Raw genomic sequence first — 7,267 nt, forward strand, 5'->3', positions numbered from 1 at the left:
TCACAATTAGTTGAGCTTTACAAATTTCAGATGGAATTGGTATGAATGTATCAAAAATGAAATTAGAAAGTAAAACAGAACAGTTAGTACAATAGTATATAGTAAACAGATGTAGAAAGAGTAGCTAGGAAATTGTTTCACCAAAACTTCAACATTGAATCAATAAAGTTCTGAACTTTCAAGCATTTAGATGGAATGACAATCTCTTTCACGTTGTATTAATCAAAGGACAATCCCTTGCCTCAATGAATCTAGCATCTAATCAAATCACTCCAATCCCTTAGATCTAATCCAATCAAATGCTGCATTAAGTTTGAGAAACCAAAAGATTGCAAGATTAAGATATCTTATCCCTAAGAAACCAATAACCTTGGCAATTAATTCAGATCTTAGAAACAAATTTAATTCCCATTGATAAGAGTTCCTCTATAATTAGTTGATCAAATTTTCATTCAATCACTACTTTAATAGCAAAATCAATCACTCAATCCAATCCAAAACTCAAAGTTCAGATCCAAAATCAATTCAACATTTCCATTTCAGATTCACAGTTCCTAACCACAAAGAGTTTAAGCAAACATTACAAAAAGAAAAGAGAAGAGAATGAACAAAGAAGAAACATCTTCAAGCCAATCTCCAATCTGATCCCTTAAGAAATGAAGCTTGGTGTTCGTCCTCAATCTCCCTCTCTGACTCTCTCAACAACAAAAACAAATGTAAAATGAAAAATGAACAAAAAGCTCTAAAATTCCTGAGCTAACTGCCTTTTATAGAATTCCCGCTCTGCTGGCGTGATCACTTTTTCCAGCAATAGTAATCACACAGAGGCTAATTCTTCATTTCCACTTGCGCGTGTTCACTTTTGCTGGTGATAGTAGCCACACGCACTTCAAAGTGTTCACTTTTGTTGAAAATAGTAGCCACGCAGAAGCTTCCTTTGCTAATGTCATGCGCGTGTTCACTTCTGCTGGAAATAGTGAACACGCAGAAGCTGCTTTCTTGCGCGTGTTCACTTTTGCTGGTAATAGTGAACACGCGCAGCTACTCTTCATGGAGGACTCTTTGGAACGCTCACTTTTTTCCAGAAAAAGTGATTACGCAGAAGCTCTTCTCATTGCAACCTCTCTGGAGCGATCACTTTTGCCAGCAAAAGTGATTACGCAGAAGCTCTTCTCCATTTTATGGTTCTGGAGTGATCACTTTCACCAGCGAAAGTGATCACTCAGAGACTGTTCTTCAATTATCAACTTCTTTCCTCCAATTTTTGCTACTTTTCTTCTATTTTTCCTTTGATCATCCAATCCTCATGAACTTAGCTTAGAATTCCCTACAAAGGCATACTTGGAATGTCACTTTTTACATAGAAAATCAATGAATTTTAAAATAACTATGTTTAAAAGTGACATGCAATATTTTATTATTTTTTTAAGGGTTTTCTACTATTTCTAGCATGTTTTTTTTATTAATTGCACTAAAAACTATTGTAAAATACTAGTAAAATATAGATTCATCACTACCCTAAACTTGAATTTTTGCTTGTCCTCAAGCAAATTAGAACATATCAAGGGTGTAAATTCTTATTAATTGGAATCCAAAAACATTTTACATTTTTCAGAAAAATTCAGATTAAGAATCTATTTTACTTCAATGCATTCTTATTGTTTTCTCACTAAGTCATTCACCAATTCTTCATCATGATAGTCATACTTGACTTATTTGTTTACTGCACAATCTCATTCATTTCAATCAAGCAAATCATTAAAGCTACATGCAAACAGAGTTGAGAAACATTATCACAGCTCTCAGAAAGTGTTTCTCTAACTCAATTAGTGTTTAAGCTTGTGTTTGCTCTCAGCATCACCAAATTCATCAAACTCTGCCATAAGCTTGCCTATATTCTCTACCTCCTTTGCAAATTTACAATTAATCACATATCAAGAGGACTTTTTAGGTAATATTAAGGCTCAAGGACAGGTATGATTTCAATGAATTCAGGATATAATTGCAGCTAATTTCAAACAAAAAAAGATGCAAATTGAGTAGATAAGCTTTTAAACTTAGTAAAGGTTGCATCAACTGTTTCTATTCTTAATCAACTTTCAATCACAGTTTAAATTTTTGCAGAATTATCTACCAATTTCCTTTTCCTTTTTGATTTGCTGATTTCTTTTTATTTCTTTTTCATTTTTCTATTTTTACTTGCAGCTTGTTACTTCTTTTTCATATTTTCTCTGCATGACTTTTTCTAACTTTCTTAATTCATTTCAATCCTTTTCTCAATCCTTTCTACCCCAAACTTAGAACATTGCTTGTCCTCAAGTAATGCACTAGAAACATGATGTTACCCCAAACTTAGTTTTAAAACTTATCTTTGATTCAACTCAATTTGCCTCTTTTCTATTTGAATAGGTAAAATGGTTTTTCTAGAAAAGCTTGTATTGAGGTTAATCAAAGAAAGGCTATCAGCTCAAAGGGGCTAACTAGGACATTCAAGAATGAAAGGCAGTCTATTTGGTTCACTAGGTAAATCTGAATAATGGCCTCTATCCTTTATGTGATTAGTGCAAAACAGCATATTCAGTTAAGAAACAAAGCAAGTTCTAGAGAGTGAATCAGAATTTGAGATCAGTCACACATCAATGAATGAAAAGGTTCAAGTCTCACCAAAGAAGTAAATGGATAATATTTATCAATTCAGTTCACTATTTACTTCAAGAATTTGCATGAATAAAATGGTAAGACTGCTTTATTTTTTTTAAAAATACAAGTATGACAATCATGTTAAGAATGAGAAAAACAACTTATGTAATTCAACAATCAGAATTTCAATCAGGTGAAAATCAAGTTTATTTATCAAGAAAATAAAATCTAATGCAGTTTAATATTTTTCTAACTTGTGAAAATTTTATGCAAAATGTAAGTTGTACACATGAAAATAGAGGTACAGAATTAAACCCCCATTTCATGGTAGCTGTGCATATTTCAATCATTCCATGCGCTCTTTGTTCAGATTTTGAGAGCATGGTCTACACAAAAACATCAAAAGTTGTTCATCAATTATCAGATAAAAAACTCAATAAAATTCAAAGCTAGTAGATATTTCAAACAGAATTATTCATAACCAAAATAAAACTAAAATGTAATTACAACACTCAAAAGTCTGAAATTCTAATTACAATCTTTTTACAAAAATTAAACTAATGACAGAAATTTAAATTCCTAATCTACTCTTCATCTTCATCCTCATCCTCATCTGCAACAGCTGCTGGTGGAGGGAAATGAGTTCTGTAGATGGGGAGGTCTTTGAAGACAGTTGACCTCAGGCATTGGGCATTCTCTGCTTGATCTGGAGTGTAGTATAAGTCTTCTTTGGTCATGCCCATCTTTTGACCAATGTTCATGAGAACACCTTCCAGAAGCATGATGCCAGCCTTCAAACTACTGTGCAATTCATTCTGCCTCTCAGCTAAGGAGTTTTGTCTTTCAGCCATGAAGGCTATCTTCTCCTTCATTATGGTTGGATTCTCTCTTTTATACTGGGAGGGAATTGGGGCTGCTGATGTGCAAGAGCAGTAGCATAAATTTCCTTCACCATAGCTACTGTAATTGGAGGTGCAGCTCTAATTTTGATTTGATAATCTCCAATTTCAATACCTGCATCCTCACAAAGAACAGTTATGAAAGAAGGGAAAGCTAGAGAATCTCTTTTTCTCTTGAGGATGTCTAGAATGCATCCACTAATCACTTCTCCTACATCTATATAAAAATCATTAACTATAGCATATAGGAGTTCAGCTCTCTTCACTGCTAAAGTGGAGCTATGCCTAACAGGCATGAATGAACTCAAAATAAATGTGCTTCACACTTTTGCAAAGGGCAAAAGGTTCTTGGTAGTGATGCATTTGGGTTTCTTTGATAGATTCAGCTCCCAAGTAGTCCCTGGTTTTCCAATCCTCTCAAGGACTTGAACATAGTCCTTATCTTTAGCATCCCTGAACGCTTTAAAGTCTTGTTGCCCAGGTTGTTTTTGAGTCTTAATGTTGAGGACTCTATTTATGTTAGCAGCAGAAAAATCAACTATTGTCCCCTTGACCATTGAATGGTATTTAGGCAGCTGATCTCCCTTGAATCTCATGGCATTGGCATAAAATTCTTGTGTAATGTCTCTCCAGCCAATGCCAGCCATCATGCAGAAGGATTCCCATTCTCTTTTCTGAATTTCCTCTTTGTATTCTGGATAATGGTCTTCAGCTATCTCAATTGCCCTATCTTGGACAATCTTTCTTCTCAAGATATTAGCTCTGAAATAATTCTACTGAGCTATGCTCCTGAACCTTGGATCATGTTGAGGATTTGGCCTTGGATCATGCGCAGGTAATATCCTTCTGCGTGATTACTATTACTAGAAAAAGTGGTAACGCGCATCAACCTTAACTTGTAACTACACATTACTGATGCGCGTGATCACTATTATTGGAAAAAGTAACTACGCACATCACATTACCTCTATTTAAGCCTGGGCGTGGTTACTTTCACTGGGAAAAGTGATTGTTCCAGAGAAGGGTGTCTTCCAAAGGGTTCTGCGTGTTCACTTTCATCAGCAAAAGTGATTGTTCCAGAGAAGGGTCTCGTTCCTTGCTCCTCTGCGTGATCACTTTCATCAGTAAAAGTGATTGTTCATAATGGAACCCTGTAATTGAAGCTCTGCGTGATCACTTTTCTGCAAAATAGTGACTCCTTTTGTTATTCAAAGCTCCTTAGAAACTTAATTGCCTCATGCATTCAATTTCAATCATCTCATTTATGCATCCACACCATGAACCTTCATTGAATCAACACAGTATTTCTAAAACACATATAAAACAGAATCTAAAATCAGAAAATTGCAGAAATTGAAATAAAGAATTAATAAAAGTTTAAGTAAATTGTAAATAGCGTAAGTTGCCTCTCACAAAGCGCTCTTTTAACGTCACTAGCTTGACGTTAAATGTTCCTCACTGCTGAGAAACTAAGTTAATGCAAAAAGTGTTCCTATTGAATTCTCCTCCATTGTAAATCTTCAGTCTTTGGCCATTGACTTTAAACTTTCTCCCTTCTCTTTGATCTTCAAGTAACACAGCACCAAAGGGAGATACTTCTTTTACCATAAAAGGTCCTGACCATCTAGACTTGAGTTTTCCAGGAAACAACTTCAATCTAGAATTGAATAGTAGAACTAACTGCCCTGGTCTGAATTCTCTCTGCAAAATGAATTTGTCATGTATTCTTTTAGTCCTTTCTTTATACAATTTTGCATTTTCATATGCAATTTGTCTAAATTCCTCCAGTTCATGTAGCTGTAACACTCTCTTTTCTCCAGCCTTGGTTGAATCAAAATTCAGCCATTTAGTAGCCCAATATGCTCTATGTTCAAGTTCCACAGGAAGATGACATGATTTCCCAAACACTAATTGATATGGTGACATACCAATTGGTGTTTTGAATGCAGTTCTGTATGCCCATAATGTATCATCAAGCTTCCTTGACCAATCTTTTCTTGAGTTACTGACTACTTTCTCTAAGATCTTCTTGATTTCTCTGTTTGAAATTTCCACTTGTCTGCTTGTTTGAGGATGATAAGGAGTTGCTACTCTGTGTTTTACTCCATACTTATCCAGAACATTATCAAGGTATTTATTGCAGAAGTGTGATCCTCCATCACTAATCAGAATTCTTGGCACTCCAAATCTCAAAAAAATGTTTTTCTTTATGAAGGAAATCACCACTTTGGCTTTGTTTGTTCTGGTTGGTATAGCTTCCATCCATTTAGACACATAATCCACTGCCACAAGTATGTATTCATGAGAAAAGAAGTTGGAAAGGGTCCCATAAAGTCTATTCCCCATACATCAAACAGTTCCACCTCTAAGATATTGTTCAAAGGCATCTCATGTCTTCTGGAAATGTTACCAACTCTTTGGCATTTATCACAGTTTTCTACATAAATTTTTGCATCCTTGAACAATGTAGGCCAGAAAAATCCAGCTTGTAATACTTTGGCAGCTGTTCTTGATCCACCATGATGGCCTCCGTAATCTGAATTGTGGCAATGCCATAGGATATCAGCTTGTTCTTTCTGTGAAATACATCTTCTCAAAATGCCATCTACTCCAATTTTGAATAGATGAGGATCTTCCCAAATATAGAACTTGTTGTCATGAAGAAATTTCTTTCTTTGCTGCCAATTCATTCTCTTTGGAATGTGCTGAGTGGCCTTAAAATTCGCTATATCAGCAAACCAAGGTAATTCATCCACAGTTAGCAGCTTTTCATCAGGAAATTCTTCATTAATATCCAAGTAATCTGATGACATTGTATCCAATGGAATTCTTGATAGATGGTCTGCAACACCATTCTCTTTTCCTTTCTTATCTCGAATTTCTAACTCAAATTCTTGAAGTAGTAGAATCCATCTCAGCAGTTTTGGTTTAGCATCCTACTTAGAAAACAAATATTTCAGAGCACCATGGTCAGTATATACCACAACCTTGGACCCTACTAAATAAGACCTGAATTTATCAAAAGCAAATACTATAGCAAGCAACTCTTTTTCAGTGGTTGTGTAATTAATCTGTGCAGAGTTTAGGACTCTACTAGCATAGTAAATCACATGTAGTCTTTTATCTTTTCTTTGTCCTAATACAGTACCCACTGCATTGTCACTTGCATCACACATTAGCTCAAATGGTATAGTCCAGTCAGGTTTAACAAGAATTGGAGCAGAAATCAGTTTTTCTTTTAAGATAGTAAAAGCATGCATACAAGATTCATCAAATACAAATGCTGCATCCTTTACAAGCAAGTCACTCAGAGGTTTGGCAATTTTAGAAAAATCTTTAATGAACCTCCTATAAAACCCAGCATGGCCTAAGAAACTTCTAATTCCTTTCACATTCACAGGTGGAGGTAATTTACTAATCACTTCTATTTTAGCTTGATCAACCTCCATCCCTCTAATTGAAATCTTATGGCCAAGCACTATTCCTTCTTGCACCATAAAGTGACATTTCTCCCAATTCAACACCAAGTTGTTGTCTTGACATCTCTGCAAAACAATGGACAAGTTAGATAAACAATCATCAAATGAATTCCCAAAAACAGAAAAATCGTCCATGAATACCTCAATTATTTTCTCAACCAAGTCAGAAAAAATAGCTAACATGCACCTTTGGAATGTAGCTGGAGCATTACACAGCCCAAACAACATTCTTCTATATGCAAATATTCC

This window comes from Abrus precatorius, unplaced genomic scaffold, assembly GCF_003935025.1.
Source record: "Abrus precatorius isolate BTA unplaced genomic scaffold, Abrus_2018 Scaffold8, whole genome shotgun sequence".
Classification (NCBI taxonomy): Eukaryota; Viridiplantae; Streptophyta; class Magnoliopsida; order Fabales; family Fabaceae; genus Abrus; species Abrus precatorius.